The sequence below is a fragment of the Rhinopithecus roxellana genome, chromosome 1 (genome assembly GCF_007565055.1).
Source record: "Rhinopithecus roxellana isolate Shanxi Qingling chromosome 1, ASM756505v1, whole genome shotgun sequence".
Classification (NCBI taxonomy): Eukaryota; Metazoa; Chordata; class Mammalia; order Primates; family Cercopithecidae; genus Rhinopithecus; species Rhinopithecus roxellana.
In genome coordinates this window covers 166,614,365-166,640,006 of record NC_044549.1, presented here as the reverse complement: position 1 = coordinate 166,640,006, position 25,642 = coordinate 166,614,365, and the positions used below count along the sequence as shown (strand labels likewise).

The 25,642-nt window shown below is 41.8% G+C and overlaps 1 protein-coding gene across 4 annotated transcripts in view; it reads left to right on the top strand.

Annotated features, from left to right (window-relative positions):
* Window positions 1-14,836: 14,836 nt before the first annotated feature.
* Window positions 14,837-25,642, top strand: part of LRRC3B (leucine rich repeat containing 3B) — a 90,208-nt gene continuing 79,402 nt past the window's right edge. The window contains exons 1-2 of one of the 4 annotated variants that reach the window (XM_030938765.1): window positions 16,701-16,803; window positions 17,215-17,542. The gene's annotated coding sequence lies outside the window, so the exon portion shown is untranslated. Of the gene's footprint in view, window positions 15,270-16,003; window positions 16,085-16,700; window positions 16,804-17,214; window positions 17,543-25,642 lie in introns of those variants that run through there. The other 3 variants (XM_030938756.1, XM_030938755.1, XM_030938767.1) reach the window with 3 other exon arrangements.

Here is a 25,642-nt window from a genome sequence, read left to right as displayed (position 1 = left end):
GAGTGAAAGAGAAGAGTCATAGAAAACTCTAAGGCTTGCTGTTGTTATTACTATTCTTGATTTTGCTTATAAACAAGTGTTAGAAATAGTTTAGACAGCTATTTTATCCTCTTTTTGTCATCTTTGCATTTATTGGCACGTTTGTGTGTGTGTATGTGTGCACACATGCGTGCGCATACTTTTACATTTGAAAGTGACTCTATCGCTGGGTTTCTCAGCCTTGGCACCACTTTGTTGGACAGCTATTTTGTGTGTTTTAGGATGTTTAGCAGCATCCCTGACCTCTACCTGCTAGAAACAATTAGTGCCTTCCTGCTTGTTGTGACAATGAAAAATATGTGCAGACATTGCCCATTGATCCCTGGGGGACAAAATTGCCACTAGTTGAGAATCACAGCTCTAAGCAAAAGTGACAATGAGTCTGTGGCCCTAGTTCTGCCTCTAACTGTGTGTGCTTGGGCAAGCCACTGCACCTCTTGGGGCTCTCTTGCTTCCTGTGTGTTTATCATAAATACAAGTAAGACATCTGTTAACTCAAGTTAGAAGCTCTATAAATTGGTTAACCAAGTTCTTCCTGGGGAATTAACTTTCAATGAATTTCAAATGAATAGAGCCTCAAAACTATCTTATTAATATAAACATAAAATTAGTTCCTTCTGTGAGAAAAAAAAATGCCCTTACCAATTAGAGGATTGATTTTGTCAATTTAAACCATAATCTAAAGAGATATAATTTGCTATTGGGCATTCTCAGATCCTTAAATAGCTTCCGTAATTTGCCTATTTTCAAAGGACAGTTGAGGACTTATAGCCACAGCTGTCCGCGCGTGCGTGTGTGTGCGTGTGTGTGTGTTTTGTGGGCTTTATCAGGCAATTTGGTGCAATAAAGTTTAGCTTTTGGTTGAAAATATAGATTATAGGCACTACTGATAATGATTTTGCTACATCACATTTGTTTCTTTGCCCGATTAGAGCTGTCCATAAACGGACAGATAAAATTGTCAAAACAGACAGAAAGATTTAGTGACAACCTCTTCTAAATTATTTTACAAAACTCCTAAGAATTTTTTGAAACTACTTCCTCTAAGTAATTGTATGATTTTTCTCATCCACTCCAAACTTTGAAGTTGAAGAGTGTTCATCATGTAAAGAAGTACTGATATAAATATACTGAGGCTGATATAGGTCCACCTCTAACCTCTCATCAGAATGGAGCTGGAACCGTAGCTTAGAACTCTTCTTCTTTAGGTCTTGAGCTTTGATCACCATAACTGCAATGTCTATTGCTTTGCCAAATGTTGAGGAAGCAGGCAAGCACACAGATTTATGGGATGGGCTATAAAAGTATATTTACAAATAATGGATAGAGCAGAAAGTCAAATGACATGGCTACATACGTGTGCATGTGATATAAGATGACTTAGAGCTATTCTCTCTCTCCCTCTGTCTCTCTCTCTCTCTCTCTCTCTCTCTCTCTCTCTCCATCTTTCTCTCTGTGTGTGTCTCTGTCTCTGTGTGTGTGTGTGTGTGTGTGTGTGTGTGTGTGTGTTCTTTATTTGGATGAGCTATATGCAGGGTTTCTTCTTTATGAAATCTATAGATGCTTTTTTATTAAATGAAAAAGATAAATCAATTTGCTATATTTAACCTTGCATTCTAGCTTCTCTAAGTTTGACCCCTGCCAGAGCCATTTAAGGGAAGCAGAGTCATCTGAATGGAATGTGTCTGCCCCTTTTAGGCTTTTCCTGAATTCTAGGAAGCCAGGAATTTCTTTCCTGACCTTATTCAGTGGTCAGTTCTTGATGCTAAATGGTGGATTGATTTGTGATATTGATTACTTTAAATTAAGAATCTATGTGTTTAGAGTGTTACCAATGGGGCTGGATTGGGTGATTTTGACAGGGATAACCTTGAGATGATGTTCACTATTCCAGTAACAACGAGGCAATCAAGCTTCAGGAAAACGGCAGTGATGTGGCCCACCACAAAGAACATCCAAGATTTATGGAGCATCTTGACTCTGAAGAGCTCTGTGGAAGAGGGCTCTACCTGGAAGAGTGTTTGCATAAGAAAATGGAATACATTCACAGCCTAAGGCAGATCATCAGCATACCTTAGAATCCATTGTACCTAATTATTGGAAGTTCTAAAATTCTCATTGGCCAGAGGAATTTCAAAGAAACAATTACTCTTTATTCTTTCATTTACCAAATATTTCAATGACTAATTTTCACAAAGCTCAATGCTAGGTAGCAAGGGAAATACAAAAGTGAATAGGACATACAGCCTACCCTTAAAGAATGTGTAAATTTCATGGGTCAGATGATCATAGATAGTTTTTAACCATATTACATGCACATGACAAAATAAAATGTGTTTTCTGATAGAGGAGGTGGTCAAACATTGTAGAATAACAAAAAATGCAATCAATTCTAGGTACAAAAGGAACTGTGTGTGGATTCCTCCAACTCCAAACAACTAAATAACCAATTAAAAGTGGCTTAAACCTATTCTGGAAATCTTGTTAAAATGCATGTTATAATTTAGTATTTCTGGAATACTGCCTAGGCTTCTTCAGTTTTAACAAGTTCCAGGTGATATTGATACATCTGGTCCACTGACCTCACTCTGAGTAGTAAGAACTTTTAAAATAAGATTTTGTATTATCTTATGTAACCAAAGTTTGGATGTAGGTGGTGGCCTCAGTAAGGACACAGGGTCTTTCCATTGTTCCACTCTCCTATACTGGCTTTTCCCTTAAGGTCTCAAGATGGCTGCATTGATTCTAACCAGCACATATAGACATGGCAAAGCTCATGATTAGTAGGAGAAGGATACTGCTTCTCTTGTGATCTTTTTATAAGGAAAACTCTTTGCTACAAATCTCCCAGCAAGCTTCTTCTTAGGTTTCCTTGACTGGAATCATGTCCGTTTCCCATTCTTCACTGCAAGGGTATCTGAGAAAGTAGATTTTCAGCCTTTGTAAGGAGAAATCGGCTCTACTGGAAGAATGGTGGACAAGATGATGGTCATTGGGTGAAAAACCAACCATGTCTGCCACCGTGGGTCTGGGGTTCTGTTAGTCATGGCAATTCTGAAGGGCTAGAAATGCCTCATTAAGTTAGTACAAGGAAGGGATGACTGGACTCCATCATATTATGGGTCACTTAGATAAGGCCATATACCTTAATTTACCTCAGAACCTTCTTCTCTTATTGGTCTATGCTTCCCCTACCCTCTTGTCTTCTTGATTCAGAGCAGCAACTTTTCTTACCTAGAGTGTCCATATGGATTGGCTGTTTCCCCAACCAAATCTCAACTTGAATTTTTCCTCCCAGAATTCCCACATGTTGCAGGAGGGACCCAGGGGGAGGTAATCAAATTATGGGGACCAGTCTTTCCTGTGCTATTCTTGTGATAGTGAATAAATCTCACCAGATCTGATGGTTTTATCAGGGGTTTCTACTTTTGCTTTTTCTTCATTTTCTCTTGCTGCCACCATGTAAGAAGTGTCTTTCACCTCCCGCCATAATTCTGAGGCCTTCCCAGCCATGTGGAACTCTAAGTCCAGTTAAATCTCTCTTTCTTCCCAGTCTCATGTATGTCTTATCAGCATGTGTGAAAGTGGACTAATACAAGTACTGTGATAGAGTCCTAAATAGTCTCACTATTCCCATCCCTTTTATACATTCCCACTATGTTGAATACAGCTGTCAAGAGATTTCTAGCTTGAAAATGTGCTTGTGATACAATTTGCTCAAAATTATATTATGGCCCCCAATATCCTTTATGTTAAAATGTTAACTCTGTATTACAGTCTTCAAGTCTCATTGTAATTTCCTCTCTGCTGCTTCTCTAGCCTCACCTCTCAATACTCCCCACTAAAAGTCAAAGTCTTTGATGTTTAAGACAATAAGAGAAAAATTCTGGCCGGGCGCGGTGGCTCAAGCCTGTAATCCCAGCACTTTGGGAGGCCGAGACGGGCGGATCACGAGGTCAGGAGATCGAGAACATCCTGGCTAACACGGTGAAACCCCGTCTCTACTAAAAAATACAAAAAACTAGCCGGGCGAGGTGGCGGGCGCTTGTAGTCCCAGCTACTTGGGAGGCTGAGGCAGGAGCATGGCATAAACCCGGGAGGTGGAGCTTGCAGTGAGCTGAGATCCGGCCACTGCACTCCAGCCTGGGTGACAGAGCGAGACTCCGTCAAAAAAAAAAAAAAAAAAAAAAAAAAGAAAAGAAAAATTCTGCTGTAACCTATGATTAAATTCTGTGGGTAAACAGTTTTGTAGTTAAAACTTTCTTTTAATATTTCTGCAGGTTATGAAAAGTGATGATTGAACTTCCCTTTACTTGGAACTTTGACACTTTCCAATCCATTCTGCATGCTAATGCTTCATCATCAAGGCCATCCTTAAATATGGTAGGAGGCTTTAATAGTGAGGACTCCAGAGCCTTTTTACTGCCTGTAGGGGGAAAGTCACTTGAAGTCAAAGTTCTTATTTCCTTAATATTATGCTTAGGTTGCCTTCCCTTTCATGATTTATTAATTTTTCTTTCTGGTTTGTTCCTTTTCAAAATACATGATTTTTATTATTATCTTCCCCTCCTCTCATTACTTTTATCATTCTACCAGATATAACTCATAAAATATGCACTGTTTCCCTCCCTGTTCCCCACCTTCCAAATATCATAGCTTTAGTAAAACTTACAAGTATGCGTATGACATATTTCAGGTGCTTAGTAAATGTTCTTTCCATTCTCTTCCTTAGGCATGTATTGAGCACCTTGTATCTGGTTTGGTGGTAAGGAGATGAAGACCCAATACATGGTCTCAACCTTTAGATGATCACACTTGAGTTTACCAGGACAATGCTAGTTTGATTATAGATATGTTGGAAGAATGTAGATTGAGCATTGAGAATGAGAAGGAAATAGTCCTTAGGTCTGCCTGGAGAATCAGGAAAGGGAGCTTAAGAGGGTGTTAGTGAGAGACACACAAAAGACGAGAAGCTGGCTGAATGAATTGGACATTCCAGGCTGTATTTCAATGAGAGGCACAAGAATGTGGTGAATTTTGGGGAACTGTGAGCATCTAAGCTCAGTTGTACCACAGAAGAAAAAAGAATGACAGGGGGTGAGGCTAGTGAAACAGGGAGACAGGAGATTATAATGAGACTTGTGGGCTGTGTAATGAAGTTAAAATGTTATCATGAACCAATGAAAAATTTTGAGCGAGGCACGTCAGTCACATTAGCAGACTAAAAGGATCACTCCAACTGCTATGCAGAGAATGGAAGGGAGGTAAGGGGAGAACTAGGGATGGTGAGACCTTTTAGGAGAATATTGAAGTACTCAGATGAGAAATAATAATGTTATGATTCAAGACAGCAGGTGGGAAGAGGGGAGAGAGATGTGTGCTGTGGGCCATTAGATAGTTATTTAGGAGGTACATTTGGTTGCATTTGGTGGTGCACATGGAGGGAAAGGGTGACCTAAAAGTGAATATGTGGTGTGTGAAGAGAAGAATATAACTTTCAGGTGTTCTCATTTTGGAACGATCTCTGCTTGCTGAAATCGTTAATGGCTCCTTGTATACAAAGTTGTGTGCCAAACAAACCCAACAACCTGTAAATACAACTCAACCTTGATTCCTGTTAAAACTCCAGCAAGTACCGCTCTTCGTTTAACTCTTGAGGAACTGAGTACCATGGTTCATAGAAGCAGGGCATTGACTGCGAGTAAATATTGTGCTTTTTCTCTAGGGTATGATCTCTATTTTTATTGAGCAACTGTCAGTAGGCCATGCAACACTGCCAACAACACACTGAAAATAGAATGAAGGCAATTACCTCAGCAAAGATTAACGCAGAAAGTAAAATTGCACTTATGTAATACTCATCTTTCAGCCACTGAGACTAGACTTCGGTTGGTTTCTCTGTATCTGTGTGAACTTCATAACAGAGCAACAGCATCCGTGCCCGTGTTGGAGGAATCTACCCTCTGTATCACTCCCTCTTCCTGTGTTCCCTAAAGCTTTCCTCGGAGCAGACATCAGAACACTGAACCGCTCCCACTGATGATCTCCCAGCAAAATGCTGCAAACAGATGAGAGATAATATTAGCTAGCAACATATCAGCACTCTTCTGGTGTTTGGCAACTGCTTGTCAGTAAACTTCAGGAAAATGCTTGCATTTTGAGAGAATGTCAGGCCTGAGTGAAACTTTAGAGACATTCAAGCCAATCCTCTCATTTTACGGAAGAAAACACCGAAGCCTGCAGGGATTAGATGGCTTGTCTGTGGTTTCCTTAGTCCCTTTTAAGTTTAGATAAAGGACTGAAATCCCCACCTCCACTCCAGCAAGGGCATTTCCTCCACACCCTTGGCTTCTTATGATGAAATCAGGACCATAGGGAAAGCTTCCCTGTCAAATCCCTGAAACACCCCCAGTGGGTGGAGAAAACTTTACAACAAAAGAAGAAAATAAACTCCATAATTAGAAACAGAACTGACTCCAGACCAACTAACAGAAATATCGTGCTGGCTTTCACAAGTTCTACGGAAGAAGGAAAGGAAAGCCTGCATCAGCACCTCGAGGCTTACATGTGGGTCTGGTGGAATGCTACCATTTTCATAAAACACACACAAATAACAAAAATAGCTATGATGGGGTGCAAAAGAAAAAACAATTGCTGAGGAGGGCCACATTGGCATCAATTATTGATATCACCTTGCTTTATTCTTTTGCCCAAATCTCTGGCATTGAAAACTGAATTAACTTAATATGTCTATTAAATCTCAGTAATAGGGATATTAACTGCACCCTATTGGGCCAAATCTTACACCTGTAAAGTATATATATAATATATAATGTATATAAAATATATATTAATATATTATATATAAAGTGTATATATAATATATAAATATATACTATATACATAATATATATACTATATACATTATATATATAATGTGTACATATAATATATCTATCTCTCTCTCTCAACATGGGCCCCTATTTTAGTTAGAGAGAGAAGGACGAGGGGGAAAGTATTTGCCAGATACAGTGGTGTCATATATAATATCTCAATTGATTATTAAAACCTTAAGAGATGACTATTTTATATTTACAGAGGAGTCACAAAGATAGTACAGAGCTCACATGTATCTTTCACACAACATTAACATCTTGCATAACCATGTGGGGCTAACTTTCACCAGTTTTTTGAGATATAATTCACCTACTTAAAGAATATACCTCAATGGCTTTTATTCACAGATATGGGACAACCAACAGTTCAGTCAATGTTAAAACATTTTTATCACCTCAAGAGGAAACCTCACACCCTTTAGGTATCATGTTTTTCATCTCCAACTCACACCACAGCCCTAAGCAACCACTAATCTACTTTCTGTCTCTGTACATTTCTCTGTCCCAGACATTTCATGTGAATAGAATCATACAATATGTGATCTTTCATGACTGGCTGCTGCTTCTACTTACCATAGTATCATGGCCCATCCAAGCTATAGCATGTATCAATAATTCATCCCTTTTTATGGCCAAGTAATATTTCATTATATAGTTATAATGTATTTTCTCTTTCCATTTGTCAGTTGATGGAGGCATTTGGGTTGTTTCTACCTTTTGGTTATTATGAATCATGTGAAGCTAATTTTTATGGAAATTAAAATGTCCACTGTATTGCAAATAAAGTTGATTGGAAACGTGATTTTAGATCTATAAGGACTTTTATATGCCCTAATACCTTACTCTTGAAGTAAACTGACTTGTTCATTCAGTCACTAACTAAGACCTTCCCCAAAGGGCAAGTCCTTAAGCGCATGCAGAGTGCAGTCTGAACACGTATGTCCTATGAACTTGACATCTTCGAAAGAGATAAATGTAAGGATAATTTTCAGTGTCTTCTTTTAAACTCTCAGTCAGGTAATTTGACCCTCTCTTTTAGAGTTCAAGAGTGAATGGGCCAGAGAGATACCTTAGTTTGGGTTATCCCAGATGCAAACCTTTGGGATAAGGGTGTGAAATCAAGAAATTTATTTGGAAAATTCTGGTAGAGGTGTAGGGCAGTGAGACAGGGATGGGAAAGAAGCCTATAAAGAGTTCACTTTTGGGCAAGCTAGTGTTGTGTGTAATGAGTGCTTAATCATACAGATGACTTCTGGGGCACAGTGTATAACAGGCCTTAGAGACAACCCAAAAGAGGAGTTGTGTGTGGGATATTTATCCATCAATTATCATCAGTTATTGTTAATGGAACAGTAAGTCCCCTAGCACTCCTCAAAAAACCAGGCATAGAGAAACAGGTGCTTCCTTGCAGTTGGAAGCTGTGAGATCGAGGACGGAGATACAAAGGTGATGTACTGGAGCAGCAACAACTACAAGAGAGTGAGGCGTTATGAAGTCTCCTCATGGGAAGGCAAGAGGAGCAACAGTAGAGCTTCCATCCTGATAATGAGACTTTCAAAGAAGACATTGATGAATACTGAGGCAACACCATAGACCTCCACTTACTTGTCTATAAAATGGGAACTAATTCTTTATTCATAAAACCCTTGATATTTAAAGCTGTAATTATATATGAAGCAAAATACCAGTCTAGATCTACCCCTTACAGCTTAATACCTCAGGAAAGATTTCTATAAACACATTAATATGTGACTGTGGGATGGTAGATAAAACACATATTTTGGAGACAGATGATCCTGGGTTTAACCCCTAGCCTCAATATATAGAAACTCTGTGCCCTTGAGCAAACTGTTTTTATCTATGAGAACAAGTCCTCTCAATCCACAGTTCCCCTCCATCCACACTCCAACGTCTGGTAAAAAATGAAATGAAATTTTGACAACATTTTAGCACAATAGCTGTTTTATAGCATGAGTTCAATAAGTGAGAGTTTTTCATATTTCTACTGGGATTAAGAAAGAGATGCAACAAGTAAATACATTAACTCATTCAACAAATATTAATATCCTACCCTATGTAGAATTCTATTCTAGTTGTTGGAATATAGTGGCAAAGGATCCAAATCTCTGCCATGATAAAGTCCACATTCTAGTAAAGCACAAACACTGGGATCACGTTTTCATATTTAAGGTCCTATTTTTATTGTCTGGAAAAATAGGTTCAGTTTATGTTGCTTTTGGGCTTTTAACTTTGAAAAATGTAAGCCTTACATCAAAGCATCCCAAAGTACTTCTCTTCAACTTTTAATTAAACATTTTCTGAAAGTCATTCCTCAAATCTTTCTTTGATGTTGCATTAGTTGAAAGTTTTTAGGTACCAAATGATGGAATGAAAAGTTGAATGACTTTAAGTAAAAAGGGAAACTTATTGAAATGAGTGTATACATAAAAGTTATGGGAAAAACAGAGACATGGCTGGACCTTTGAATAGCTGTATCCAGGGCCATAGAAGCTACAGGGAATTGCCCTGTCTCTCACATCTGTACCTGTGTGGCAGCTTTATCACTCATACTGCAGTGTGGCTTTCTCCACATGGCAGACAATATACCTGCTCATTGCACCTATGATTTATATCTTGCAGCTTTAGCTACCAGAGAGGTTAACCCAACCCTCCCAGTTTTCTTTTACAAAATTTCCAGAGAAGAGACAGTTCCACCTTGGGGCAAGGATTCTCTATTAGATCATGCAGCTTTGTAGTTACATCACAGTAATTATGTGGCTGGGGCACTCCTAGAATCATTTAGGTACCCACACTATCTGTTAAGACATAGAACCCCAAGAAGGTCGATTCTCATGTCACAGTCGCCTTTCTGGCAAGAAGCATGTATAAATAGCAGCTCTGAAAGTTGGAGAAATAAACAAATAATAGAGCTAGAAGATATCACATCTTATTCAGTCCACATAGGTATCCATTAGTAGAAATGAGTCAACAGTACATTACTTTCTGCAAATTTGTCCAGTACATCTAAAACAAACACATTAAAAAGGGATTATTTAACATTTATGTGTCAGGGAAGTAATCATGTATGTATTACACATATTAATGTTCCTGTGTGCTTCTAAAATACTGTGGAACTTCAAAACATTTTCCAGTTTCAGGGATTAATTAGCTTCCCTGTGAAGTAGCTCATGACCAATATTGCCATTTTGGAAAATGAATGATTGAATTAGAAAGCCAAGGGATGTTGAATTACTCATTTTTTCGATAGAGTATATCAAGCACATGCTTCATGCATGTCTCAGGACTGAGGGTTGTGGGGACATAAACTGAAAAAGTCTCTGCTCTCAAGGAACTTAGAGTCTAGTAAGAGAGGGAGACTTCTCAACATTGAGCCCTAATACAAGTCAAAACAAGGCTCAGGTAAGATGGATAAATATGAGAGACTAGAGGAAGTGATGAGATAGGACTGGGAAGAAAGTTAAATTGCAGAGGCCTTTAAAAACACCATGAGAAATTTAATTTCCCTATGTGAAGACATAATTAAGTTTTTGATATAGAAAATATTATGAATTCATTTATTGACTAAGACTGTAATTGTTGATGAAATTATCTCAATAAATAAAAGAAAAATTGATCCATTTGCCTAAATCATTCAAATGATCCGTTAGTCCACTGGTTCAGTTTGTCTGGCATGTTCTGGGCTAAAATTTATGACATTGTTTGAAGACTGGATGAGTTTGTACAATTGATACTACTAAACTGTTCAGGTTTTCATTATCTGGAAAGGGTCTGACCCCTGTTGGAGCTCTTCTGGTGAACCCAACCGCTATGCGGTGAGGAAGTCTTTGAGAACTTATGGTGTGATGCACATGGAGACCCCCGCATGGAGAGAAACTAAGGTCTCTGGCTCTCAGCTCCTGTCCGATGCTCAACCAATAGCCAACAGCCAACACAGCCTATCAGGTAAATGGCGAGCCACGTGGGAAGTGGATCAGAGGTGCGCCTTCTTCAGTGAGCCTTGTCCAAATTCTAGATTCAGGCTAAATAAATGATGGCTGTTATTTTAAGCCAAGAAGTTTAAGGATAGTTTGTTATTAGTGGTTAACTGGAACACCTTGTACAAAGGATTCATGATAATCATATCTTCACATTTTGATCCCATTCATCCATTAGACAGCAGAGTTTCGGGCACCCCAACAATTCAGATTTCAGAAAATCAATTCCTGGGCTCAGAGAAATGCATTTTCATTTCTGTAAAGAGTTTCAGAGAGGGAATACAATTTAAAATTCAAAGAATTTCCTTTACATGAAATATGTTCTGGAACATACTGATTTTTAAATCGTGTGTCCCTATTTCTAAAGAAAGTTAAACTGAAAACACCAATAAATCATATTCCCCTTTGTATTTCTATAACATTTGTAATATACACAGACAACTTGTACAAACCATCCCTCTCTGACCCACAAGGGCCACTAAAGTAGATGCAAAGGTCATGGCCCTGCAGCATTAGGCTTCTTTCTCCAGTTCACTAATCAAAAGTTACAAATATAGCTTCTGATCCCTCCTTTTCCTCTCTCCTTCTGTCTGTATTGGCTGTCAAGACAAGGCAAGGGTAGCAACCAATCAGCTCTTTATATTAAACAGCATATTTTGCTGAGCTGGACTTGACTTCTGGTTGCTACAAAACAAATCTGAGTTTATATCAGAGGTGACAAACTCCATGCCCTGTCGTTTATCCTTTTTATAGCATGGGTGACACCAACAGTCAACAAGTAATGTTGATGACTTGTTGATGAATCAACAAAAACAGAGAACTTCCAAATCTAGAGGTTTCCTGTGTCCATAGTTAGTAGTATTTTAATTAAAAGACAATTAAATTAAAAACAAATTCTGCTGTTATTTACTATGTAATTTTACTTTATGATTATGACAGGATTATTTTTTTAAAAAGACACCCCAAATCCCAGTGCCAGCAGAGATAGCCACTGGTAATTTTGAAGTATATCTTACCATAGAAATGAGTCTATATATGTATATATTTTTACCAGAAAATATATCATACCTTAACCTCATGTTTATACATGAGTTTGCCAAATGAATCTATTTAATATATTGAGATTTTACTGTGTATTAGGCACCATGCTAAGTGCTTCATAAATGCTATTTCACTTAATTGCAACAATACTAAAATGTAAATAGCATCGACCCAATTATATGGTCTACGTATTGGAGGTTCAGGTCCATAATCACAAAGTCAGCAAGTAGAAATGCCTGGTTTCAAACCCAGATTTGTCAACTCCAGATTTTATTTTTTACTATTCTACATCTCACTTTGTGCACCTGAAATTTTTGACTAAAATTATATTACAACCATAAATCATGATAATATTCACCTATTCACCTACAACATTTTAGTGTCTGACTGATATTCCATTGGATAGTTTTACAAAATATTTTACCATTCCTCTCTTGGTAGACATTTGAGTTTAGTTTTGTTTCTTTTCAATTTTCCACTAATATAAACAACACTGCAATGAATACTCAGGTAGATAAATCTTGTTGCTCAACCTCAGTTATTTCCTGAGGATGAATTTGAAGAATTAGAGTCACTGGAAAAATGAAATGCAAAAATGTTATGCTTTCAGCAGCAATGCCAAATTTTCCTTCAGAAAAACTACACCAAATTACATACCTGCTATCCAAATGTATCTATGTTTGTGTTCTAAAATCGCTTTTAAAAAACAAAAATTAAGGCCGGGCGCGGTGGCTCAAGCCTGTAATCCCAGCACTTTGGGAGGCGGAGACGGGCGGATCACGAGGTCAGGAGATCAAGACCATCCTGGCTAACATGGTGAAACCCGGTCTCTACTAAAAATACAAAAAACTAGCCGGGCGACCTGGCGGGCGCCTGTAGTCCCAGCTACTTGGGAGGCTGAGGCAGGAGAATGGCGTGAACCCGGGAGGCGGAGCTTGCAGTGAGCTGAGATTGGGCCACTGCACTCCAGCCTGGGTGACAGAGCGAGACTCCGTCTCAAAAAAAATAAAAAATAAAAAATAAAAAATAAAAAAAAAAAAAAAACTTTCAACCACAATATTTCAAATCACAGTATCATAATGTCTCAGAGACAGAAGATAGCTTAAGAGTCATTTAGTCTAATCTCCTGCATTATGGACCTACTTTTTCATGGAGCATTCCTGATCTGAGGTATCTATCTTGTAATTTGTAGAAGGTGGGACAGAAAACAAACAAGCAAATTTAAATATCCTTAAACTACAAAGCAATTTTCTTCACCTCTCAGCAATGTAACACTGTTCAAACTGTTGTAAAATGCATCCAGAATAAGAGTGCCTCAATAGAAATGAGGAAATTGGCAGGCTTTCAACATACTTGACACAGGTCATGAAATAATCAAGATTTTTTGGTCATTCTCCACTTGGAATGGGTTTGCTCTAGGTGCTGGCAGCTGAAAATATGTGCCTTGCTCTATGCAGTTGTTCAGCAGCTTGGTTTTCTTCTGCTTTTGGGAATTCAGGAAACAGAGGTGGGTGGTCAGTGGAAGAAGACTAATTGTCTAGAGACCAAAATGAATTAAATATATGTATATATTTTTTTACCTTTCCAGTAAAGGGACTGTGAGTCTAGCTGTATGTGTGGCTCCCTCCACCACACCCTAAATCAAAAGTTTCATCCCTGGAGTCTCTTTAATTCTAGAGACAGTGAGATTTAGCTCATATTGAAGGAGAAAATGACCTTCAGCTGGATAAGCTTTCCTTGAGTACCCATTAGATACAAAACACTGCTGGATGTTGCAGTGAAAGCAAACAAACAAAAAGCACAGGGAATACTCATATGTGAGTGAAGAGACAAATCTATAAATATATAAGTTCCGCAAGTTATTGGCAAATAAAATTCTGAGAGGGCAAAGAGAGGGGAAAGATTTCTTCCTCTCTGTCAGAGGACTGGGGTAGTGGAAAAAAGCTTCAGAGAAAAGGAGGTATTTGTAGAGTCTGGAGAGCCGGGTTCCTCTGCCCCAAATTGGTGTCTAGTGCAGATATGGTAAATAATTAAAATCATGAAATAAGAACATCACTAAAACCAGTAATTTGACTTACTCTTAAAACACACGCGCAAACGCGAGCGCGCTCACACGCGCACACACACACACACACACACACACACACGCACAATGGCGTGCGCGCGCTTTTTAAGGGGCCAATAGACTCCATTTCGGCTGCACATTAAAGTCATCCCAGGAAGGAGAAGGGAAAATTGAATCCCACCTTCTTCTGCTTTAGAAAGCTAGATGGGTTGAGGGTAGGGATCAGGGACCACAACTCAACCCCGAAACTTTGGGCTTCCAGAACTGCGGGGGAAACTGATTCTGAGATCTGACAATGGAGCCTGGGGCGGGAGGGGGGCACCTTATTCATAATCCTCCCTCACAATAGAGGAGCACAGTACTCGGCACCCAGTAAACACTCATTTGTCGAATTGATTTTAAGCCTCCGCTTTTTCCCCAAGGAGGGCAATCAATCCATTGCACGTTTTGCTCCTTTCACCAGTTTAATTCAGCTGTGATCTCAGTAGTTAGAAAAATAGGGGAAGGAATGGGGCCATAGACTGCTGCAAGTAGAGCTGTGTAAGGGGGTGCGAGGAAGCAAGGCGAGAGCAGCGGAGGGAGTTAATACTCCTACCTCAGCTGGTCTCCTGCAGCCAACGCTCAGCCCCCGCCCCCTCTCTCCTTTCTGGACCCCCCAACCGCGAGGCGAGAGAGCAGCGCCGGCGAGGCGCTGGCTGCACTCTGACTGTCACGTTAATTCCCTGCTGCTTTTCTAGTCCCCAGCCGCCTCGCCCCTCCTCCCTCATCCCCAGGCTGGGTTTGGAGGCGATTTCCCTCTAGTGACTGAGCCGACTGCATCTGGGCAAGCGGCTCTTTGCCTCTCTCGCGTCTTTGTCTGCTCTTCCTGCAAGGCTACGGAGCCTGGAGCAGGGAGGGTCTGCAGCGGCCGCCGCAGCAACGCGAGCCAAGTCGTGCTCCGCACGGCAGCCGGGGGCCGCACCCTCGCTCGGTGGCGGCGCCCGAAGACGCCAGCCGCGCCACGCACTGCCTGCGTCCCGCGACCCAGCCGCCGCGCACCAACCCCGCCGCCTTCGCCCGGAGCCAAGCCCGCCGGGCCGGCCCGGTCCCAGGTGGGCAGCTCGGCTTGCAGCTGGTTGGAGGTGGCGGCCGCTGCAGCCCTGGCAGCGCGCACACCCCTAAGCATACGCATCCAACGCCTCCTCCCTGAGCCACGAGGATGGAGCAGCCACCCCGGCCCGGGACTGGCGCAAGGTAAGGTGCAGCCGCCTGTTGCTTTTCGCAGCGCGCGGGATCATCCCTCTGCCCGGGTACCTAGGCCGTCCCTCCAAGGAACAAGTAGAGAACTATTACCTCAGTTCTAAGCCATGCCTTTCTAAGTCCCCCAATCCCTTTTGCGCAGACCCTGGGAGAGACCTCCTCCTGGTGAGATACAGTCGACCCTCTTTGCTCCTGTTCAGCCGGCTGCTGTACAATAGTCTGCAAACTTTTGTGACCCTTCCCTGCGCGGTGCTCACCCCATGCTGTGCAAGTTGCAGGTTTAGTTCTTGCATTCGCCCTTCCCCCAGCTCCTCTTGTCATATGCATCTGCCCATTTCTCTCTGTGTGTTTTTGCCAGTCGACTTTTCACTCCCCGCAGCTCTGGCTCCTGAGGCGAGGATTTGGGACCCAGCAGTGCTCATCCTGCCTCTAGGAGCTCGGTAGGGACAGAGAAGGTGAAATAAGAGAGGTGGGACGGGGAGGATGGCTGCGGCCACCCCTGAAGCTTCGTCCAGCGCGATGGAAGTCAGTCCATCCTTGCACACGCCACCCCCAACTCGGCAATGAAACCTTTGGAGTGGCTTGCGGCTGTGCGCCGTGGGAACTGCAAGTGCAGATATGGGTGGGTGAAGTAAGTGGCTCAGGGAGGGAAAGGCTGCTCGTGCGGTGAGGAGGAAGCTGAGGGTCGGGTAGATCTGCCCACGGTTGAGGGAAATGAAAAGGTACTGCTAATGTGGACGAGGGGCCAGCCCTGAGAGGCCATCTGACGAAGAGGAAAAGGGATTTGAGTCCGGAGGGCGCTGGCCTGGGTATGTAAATACAGATGGGGGAGGGGCTTGGATACCTGGGGTACGCGTGGAGACAAGGAATGGAGCCCTGGAATGCCGGGCCCTTGGGTACTTGGGAAGGCAGTCTGCTCAGTGCCTGGGATGGGGCGATCTCCCTCCCCATAAGCAAACAAACCTCCCCGCGAGAATCTGAATGCGTTGGCATCTTGGGTGGTGACTGAATGGTCAGATCGCGGACCAGGGATGCTTCTCCATGCTCTAAGAGGACCATAGTCTGCTCTCTTCTCTGGCACCCGCTTGCTTCTACGTTCCTTCACCTCCGCAGCCAGGTCGGTAGACCCACGCCCACCTTCTCTGCCAGGCGTTCGGGAGTCAAGGATGTTTCCACAGCCGCAGTGTAGGAAGGGGACTCCTGCCTCCCAGGGGGAGACGTATGTGCGGGGTAGAGGGGAGTCCCCAGAGCCCAGCGAGTAAACAGGGATCCAAAGTGGTTGGAGGAGAGCGCAGGAGCGGAGGCTGCGGTGGGAGCCACTTTCCCCCGCCCCTCCACAAATCGCACCTGGGCGGAGCGAGGGAGTGGGGGGAGCCCTGTGCTGCGCCCGGGAGGCTGGGGAGCGCAGAGCTGGAGGGCGCGCAGGGAAACGCAGAGCTAGGAGGTGTGGGCCTCGGGTGAGGGGAGACCCAGCTCTTAGACCTGGGAGACCAGGCAGAGGTGGATCTGCCCACCTTGCAGTTTCCAGGTAGATCCTTCTGGTGGTTCCAGATGCTCTGGCAAATGCAGGAAGGGGAGGTTCTTTTCTCCTGTGCACCCCAGCAATCTGGAGTGCAAGACCGTTTACGGGAGGGGGCTTAGTCAGCTGTTTCGAAGAGGCAGCCTCCCCTCCCTTTTATCCACCTAGCCCCCTATTTCCGGGTGGGGGCACAGTGACTACCAAGGACAGTAAGCACCTCACTTAACCCTTCTCTCCCTGAGGAGGTGCATGCTCCTCTCCCAGAGGTGCCTTTGGCTGAGAGTGGATCCCTGGTTCCTAGTAGCCGTATAGGGAAACATTTGGTTGGTTGGGTTTGGAACCCTGTACAACCTTTAGGTCCTCCCTGTTCAGACCTTCCACGTGCAGGCTTTTCTTACTTTCTCCGCGGGTGCCCTACAGAGGACTCCTGCTCCTTTGTACCGGTTGGGAAAAAGCAAAATTCAGAGCAGTTCCTTTTTCTGGGTCCCTCGCCTTGGCCACATCGAAGGAAACCTCGACTCGCTAGGGCTCCCGGGAGAAATCCCGATGTCAGTCTCTCCCATTCCGGGGCACCCCTGGAGCAGCTAGCTCCCTGCCTTAGCGGTGGCAACTCCAGAGCCCCAAGGAGCAGAACGGGGATTCCCTGCGCTCAGGCTCCTGGTGCAGTTCCTGAGCACAAAGGCCACACCCTCACAGGACAGGCCTGGTGAGAGCGCCGGGCTTCTTCACAAGTACCTGGATACCTGAGGTAGGATCCTAGACTTAAAACTCGCACTCCACGAGATTTAGCTCTGACCCCCGACCCCCCACCCCCCCCCCCCCCCCCCCCCCCACGCAGGGCTCATTGCTTTCTGGATGCTTATCTGTCGCCTGAATTTGCGCTCTGGCCACTTGTTTTTGCATGTAGAAACAAGTTAGAACATGTCCCTTGGTAACTTGAGGAAAGACTCCAGATCCACACCAAGGTGGGTTTATTTCAGGTTGCTGAACTGTTCTGGGGAGACAAATAGTAATGTAACAATCAGCGCTAGCTAGCGGTTGTGGAGTTCTTACTATGTGCCAGACACTATATTTGATATTGTGTGTGCTTGTGTTAGATTTAACCCTCACAACAGTCCTGAAAGATGGGTAGAGATATTTATCTCATGGTATAGATGGGGAAACCCGGTATTGAAGAAATCAAGTTATCTGCTTATTGGCATTCAGCCAGGAAATGGTGGGGCTGATTGGTCTGGTGAGCAAAGAACACTGAGTATGTCCCATACTCCCAGCCCTATTTGGTACTGAAAACCCTTTGTCTAGAAGGAAGCATGAGTGAGGCCCCTAACCCTTTACTCCAAACTGCAGGGGCATCCTATGAGTGCCAGTCCTGGCCTGTGAGCCCCTGTGGCCAGAGGATTGGGAAGACTGATGTTGCATATCACCTGTCTCAAAGTTTGTTGGGGTACATCTTGGTATAGTGGAATACTAGTACTGTAAATAGATTTAGAGAACTGGCTGCTGGTACTAGACTTCTCTTCTGAACCTTTCGTAGACATTCTCTTTTAAAATAGGAAGATAAATGGAAGGAGGGATCCAAATATGAACAGGGATTTGCTCTGTGGTCAAAAACTAGAGGCAGTTTTATGTAGCAATTGTATTCGGCAAGTGAAAGCCTCTCTCTGAATTGAGTCACAGAATTAGAGCTAAGAGGAATCTCAGATATCATCCCACCCAATCCAGACTCAGGGAGGAGATTCAATGCTGAGCTCAAGGCCACTTGGTGCATTTGTAGCATAACTAATGCTAGAACCACTGCCTTTTGACCCTTGCTCAAATATGGTACCATTATACATAAATAAGTTATGCTCACTCCCGCTATTTTTTTAGCATCTTAAAATTAATTAGGAAAATAATTTTTATTTTAAAAGAGTGTTTTGCTTATTTTCCCATAAATGCTTCTCAATCAGCATAACCAGAAGAACTCTATATCATATATAATGAATAAGCTACCACAAATGTGACTCTTTTTGCAAAAATAAAAAATTGCAGAATATTTATAAGTCTTCAACAAAAATTAACTATGCAAGCCTCCTCTGGATGATTCTAAATAACATTAAATGATTTCTAATGATTTTAGCAAAGTCTTCTGTTAGATTGAGTTGCTTCATCCTTCCATACTTTGAAGTATTTGTGAAAATAATAGGGAATTTTTCCTATCACAGGAAACATCCTTTTGAATACAATGGCATGAATTATTGGATTTCTCATGGATTTTTGACTTTTCATTAAAGTTTATGCTGATGTAAAGCTGAGGCAAAACAATATATTTCTGTACTTGAGGCTCAGAAAGAGGAAAAATATTTCTTTGTCACTTCCAATAATATTTGTCACTTCCTTGCCTACCTAGCCCCTTCAACAAAGGGGGCTTTCTCCAGTTACTTGAGGATTTCATACACCTTTAAGCATTTCATAAGACAAAGCTCTAGTTTCCAAGAACACCTCATGTCTTTTCTCTATAGTACCAGGATGTCCTCTCTTTGGAGACAAACCAACAAAAAGTCAATAGTAATATTGACTATGACTACAGTAATAGTCATAATCAATAGGGGGGATAGAAGAATCCTGTTTTTCAGAATCACATCAGCAGGGCAAGAGTCACAGACAGATGGTGGACACCTGGTGCCTTTTATGTCACCTGGAATAGGATTTCTATCTCTAATGCTGTGGCACACTAGGACCTAGGTCATCCTATAGTGAGGGAGGTGGAGGAAGAAAAGAAGAGAGTGAGTCAACGTTATTGTCAGAGGAGGGATGGGTGGAGGAAGATGGAGGTGAGACTTGGCTGCTGAGGGACCCAGGTGTGACCAAAATGCCCACAGAGATCCAGCGTGCACTAAGAGCTGCTCCTCTTCTTCCTTTCTTTCCTACCCCCAACCTCAGTCTGCCTTTTGTGTCAGGTTGACTGTTCTGAATCCCCAAGACCCCAGTTATCTCAAGGGGAAGCATTCATTTTCCAGAGAATTCGTTAGAAACCAATTTTGTTTTTATGCAAGTAGGAAAAACTTGCACAACTGCCCCACTCTTCAGGAAGAGCCATTCAAAACCAGATCATCCAGAAGGGTGACTTTCTGGAGGTGGGGATACCGGCTTAGTTGAGTTGCAGCAGTGTTAAAGAAAAGAGATGTAACACTGAAATTAAGTGTGACAATATCCAAAATAAATGGTTTCTGTCCTAGGGACCAAAGGAAGGGGAATCCTTTGGAACCTGGGCAGACATTCTGGTTTCTAGTTCCTAGTTTATTCAGGAGAGCTGTATCCTTATCTTACTTATGTGGTCCAATCCCCTCTACTTATTTTATTGTGGCTCCTATGTGGTGCAATGTCAAAAGTCCCACATCACACATCTTCTGGGGAAATTCTTTGGGGTGTGCCTTTATCTTAAATCATATAAATATGAGTTTGTTGACATTTAGAATAACAATTACTATTAAGCAATATGCTCTGAGACAAAGGATATGAAAAAATAACTTTTATTCAGAACACAATGAATAGATATGCTTATACAATACATAGTATGAGTTAAAAGTCTTGGGTTAGATATTTGAAAATAAAAAATAATCAAGATTTGGAATATCTGATCTTGACTATTTTTAATAGCAAGAGAAGCTAAATAATAAGGTTTTGTAGAAAGAGTTTGAAGAAGATACTGAAAAAAAAAAAAAAAAAAAGCTCAGAGTAGGACCTGAGAAGCTTTACCCTTATTGATTTTATTTTTAACAAATATAAAATATCTTAATCTATATTTAGATTTGAATAATCCATAAGATTAATACATTTTGTATTTATTTTATTATCTGCTGATTGTGACTTTGTGAACTTTATTTGATAAGTGGTTTGGAGCCATGATGGAAGCTCTTATACCTTAGATGTTAGTATATATCTACATATACTTTATAAAAACATAGTGAATTAATACATCTCAACATGACAATGACAAATGAAATGGTCATTTCATATGAGAATGAAATCTGGAATCTTCTCAAAAGCTGATAGGTTTGAACATACTATTTCTCCACCACAGCTGGTAAGTTAATAGTAAGGGTCATATAGTTCTTTCAAAATAGATAAAGGAGTAAATACTGAAAAAAAAAAAAATCCTCCCCAAATAAAAACAGATTTTATTCTTTAGGAGGATAAATGAACAGATTAGGAAAGGTTATGAAATTTACAGTTTCATTTTATCCTAAGCTCTCTCAGCTACCTTTTATGTTAATACTTGTCCAGTGCAAATGTCACTGCATTTTCAGACAGTTTAAAAAAATGCTTTAGATGCCTTTCATTAGAAATAAAATGGAAACAAATATTACAAATATGTGAAGCTATCCTCAACTGTGGAGTAATATTTGACAAAGTGGTTAAGTATGTTTCCAAATACAGATTAGCTTCCTTTTATTCTCTTTTCCTCCTCTACCACCTGCCCCCCCACCCCATCTCCTTCCTTCCTTCCCTCCCTCACTCCCTCCTTTGCTCCCTCCCTCCCTCACTCCCTCCCTCACTCCCTCCTTCACTCCCTCCCTCCCACCCTTCCTTCCTTCCTTCCTTCCTTCCTTCCTTCCTTCCTTCCTTCCTTCCTTCCTTCCTTCCTTCCTTCCTTTCTTCACTTCTTCCTTCCAATTTTAGGTCGTTGATAGACGTATTCAGTAACTTACTGAGAGAGACTGCTATAATAGTTCAGGACAAATATGTCCTCTGTGAGGGCAATGCTGAAGGCACAGTGCATAGTTCTCTAAAGCTAAAGCACAAAGGTCGTGAGGTCTCATGGCTTTCCCCTGAGTCTTCTAATCTGAGCTCTGATTTGGAGAAATAATCATTGTATAGGCCTGCTACAGAGGGCTCCCCCTGTTAGCAGTGACTAAGCAGTATGCTTTTCCTATGCTGCACTGGGAATTTATGCACTGAGAAGAGTCCTGGTCCAGGCTGCTGATCTTCCCTAGATGTCTGGCCATCACGGATTATTAAGTGGAATACTTTTCACCCTTTCCACAATTATATTTAAGCTTAGGGTTTCAAAGCTTTTATTTTCCTGCTACCATGTGTTGTGCGGTCATTTATTGGAGTGGCCAGTTTGTTATTTTAACTGTGGCTCAGAAACAGTGTCTGCTAGTAAACTGAAAATGATTCCCACAGGGAAGATGTACTGTGGACTGTTGAGACCCAATGCTTCTGCTACAAAACCTGTGAAAGGGGTATGGTGTGTGGCCAGCCAAGTCAGGAGGGCCAAGCTAGAGGCAGCAGACAACAGCACAGAAAGGTAGGAAAGGTGGGGGCAAGAGAGAAAGAGGAGTAAGAGAAGCATGGCAAAACAAAAACAAAAAGAGCAACCACAAAAAACCTACCCAAAGGAAAAGAACCCGATACTTAGCACAGTAAGACTAAGAGATACCTGGTAGTAAACCTAAACCAAAGGATAAAGGGGGAAAAAATAAAGCAAAACAAAACAGTAAGAATAAAAGAAGGCAAAAAAAGAGAATGGGAGTAATAAAGGCTGAAAGAAGATGCTTACAAGGAAAAGGAATGTACTAAATAATACCTCATAGCATAGATAATTCAAAGGCAGCCTAGCTCCCCAGCCAGAGGACAAGGTCTCTTTCTCATGTATCAGAGTGCCACATTAGTATGGCTTTATCAATCTCCAGGCCAAGGTCTTCTCTGATTTACTCCATGGTGCACTTTGACAGTCTGACAAAGCCTAGGGGCCCTGGAATGGTGTGTTTAAATGCATAAAATATAATACATAAGATTATAGCACAAACCAATTTTATTGAAATATCTGTTTATCGACTTAGAAACTACCGTTACTAATGTATGTGCTTCTTACATAATGCCTCTATAACAAGCTCTTGTAGTGGGACTAGTGGCTAGTATTGTTTCGAAGTAGGAATGGGCATAAATGCTCCTATGAGATAACTATGGCAGCTGTATTATGATATGAAAATATTTATATTGGTGACTTAATCACTAGTACTGCTGCTATTGAGGTTTATGGCCTGTGTTCAAAATGGAATGAGATGGTACATTGCCGTTTAAGCTTCACAAACAAAGTTGCGATTTTTTTTCCATGCAGGTTCATGGATGCCTTGAATTCTATTGGTAGATGCCTTGGAGGTCTCTGACCCCAAGAACTGCAGACAATGGTAACCATATAATTTATCATTTCCCACTGGGACACTTTGGAGAAAGAAAAGGCTCTTAGCTGTTTTTCCAAGACAGTAGGTATAAATTGGGACAGGCCCGCGCAAATGGTAATACAGCTGCTTTAGCACTCTGGGATCTTCTAGCGGCGTTAGCACTTTGGGACCTTCCTCCCCAGTTCAGTTTTCACTTCTCTGACTCTGGAAAGTGGCTTTTTCTGCTCTGTTCTTAGGGATCAAGACTGTGGATACAGGTATTGGAAAGTAGAGAAGACCTTCAGCTAGAAAAGGATCCTTTATCAGGGCCATAACCAAGATATGGGATGTGAGAAATGAAAAATGGGCTTCCTTGGAGCAGCAATAGCCTCCTGGATCCTGGCCCAATGAACACTGGCTTCTGTTTTAGCTCCCAGTGGCCCCTTGGCTAGGTTCACTGTAGCCTTGGCCAATATCACCTGAAATGAGGGTGAATTATCAGACTCCATTGCATTTCAGCCAAAAGTTTCAACTTCCCCTCCAACAATTTATCTTGAGTAGACTTGCCAGAATAGTGTTTAAAGATTCACTTCGTTTCCCTTCCCACTTCCCAGTTATCAGGAAATGGCTTTGGCTCAGGCAGGTAGATGGAGAACCATGGGAAAAGGTCAGGATCTCAAGAATTTTTAAAGTAGATAATAAGGCCTTGAGTGATAAACAGGGAATTGTGGTCACGGAGTGTTTCCTAAACAGATGGCTCATGTTATCCAGTGTTGGAAAAAGATAACAGAATGTCCCTGCTCCTGGAAATTAGCATGTTTTTGTTTGTTCTGTTTGATGAAATAGAACCTGCTTAGTAGAAGAAAAAAACTCTTCTAAGAAAGCCTTTGACTTTGCAGGGGTGGCGACATCTCAGAAAATGCCCCCTTTATGTGCATATAGACTATTTGGGAACCAGGCAACCTAGTTCTAGTTCCAGTTCCAGCTTTGACTCTAACCATCTCTGTGGCACTGGGCTGGTTACATCAAATGTTCTGGGCTCTACTTCCCCAGTAAGAGGAAAGCTAGGAATTAAATGATTTCTAAAATCCTTTTCAGTTATGTGTGTGTATAATGTCAAGGATGTGTCTGACATTGTTTTATTTTTACTCCATATGAGGTCTTCTCTGTTTAAGTTGATTCAGACTCATTTCTTTGCTTAGGTCTTCCAGTCCTTACATGTTACAGATCCAACAATGATAGATGGACACTCTACAGTCCTGAGGGTCTGTTATACCTGGAGCACTTCTGGGAACCTACAATAAAAGGATGAGGGGGAGTGACACAGAGAGAGCAATAACTGACCAGTAAAGGGACAAGGTACGAAGGGGTGAAACAATTGATAACTTTTCTTGCGGCAATAATTGTCATGCAGGCAAGATATAGGAAGATGAAGAAGGGTTCCTAAGATTTTGACTATGTGCCCATCTTGTGTCAATTCTTTATAAGCATATGATCATATCACTCTCTGCTAAAATCCTTTAAATTACTCCTGCTTGCATATAAGAGGATTGCATCCTTAGTATGGTTTAACGGGTCCTTGTTTAGCAACGGGCAGGTCTATGCAAACCTATCCCAAAGTTCAAGGAAGCTGAGAGGCTGAAGAAAGAGGCTGACAAATCTAGTTTATCAGAAAGAAATCTACAGTTGGGACTTAGGAACAGAAGTCATGTCTGTATGTCAGGCAATGGCAAGACAAGATGGTGGATCCCTGAGCCATTACCCACTAGACCCAGGGTTTATATATTATAGGAAAGGGGTGATTCTGAAAGGATTTGTAGAACTATTGAATATGGTAACATCAAATTTGTTTGACCTAAGGGCAGGATTTATAGTAAGTGAGTACCCGCTCTCACTAGATAAGTGGAAAATCTTAGAGGCCTTCCAGGAACTGAAGTTAATCAGAAGTCAACATGGTGGATTAGCATCCAAGATGGAGTTGCTTTGGCCTCCACAGTCCTTTGTCACCTGGCTGTTACCTGTCGCTTTACATGCCATTTTCCTTGGCATACCCTGAGCCCTGGTGTGTTAGAACTGGCCCTCTCCAACTCTGTGATCAGATATCATGTTGGCATCATGAAATCAGCCATGGTGGGAGGATTTACACCACTGTTTATACTACGAAGCAAGCATATTCCCTTAGAAAGCTGGTTGTAGAGTTTACAAGCACATACCACTGCCCCTGCCCCACCAAAAGACTCCGTGCTCCTACAACAGAAAGCACTTTTTCACATCTGCCTCCGCTGCCATTCCCTATTGCTGACAGTTTATCTGTCCTCCCCTCTCTTCTTCCTTTCTCTTCTTCTCTCTCTCCCTTTCTTCTAACTAATTATTCATCCACCTGCACACCCACTCATTCATCCAAAGGTAGCCCGACTAAGTTCTAATTAATCTGCCATTTAATAGCTGAGTGAGTGACTGTGGGAAATTTTTCTAACCTTTAGTATGTTTCAGTTTTCTCTATGTGAAATGGGTATAATAATAGGTAGCTGTGAGGCTTAAATGAATTAACATGAACAAGGTGCTTTTTAACAGTATCTGGCCCATGAGAAGTACTACTTAAGTCACTGTTATTATTATTGAACAAAATATTATTGATTGCTTACTGTGTACTCAGCACTGAATGTGCACAGATGAAAACAGGTTTGTAAAACAAGCAT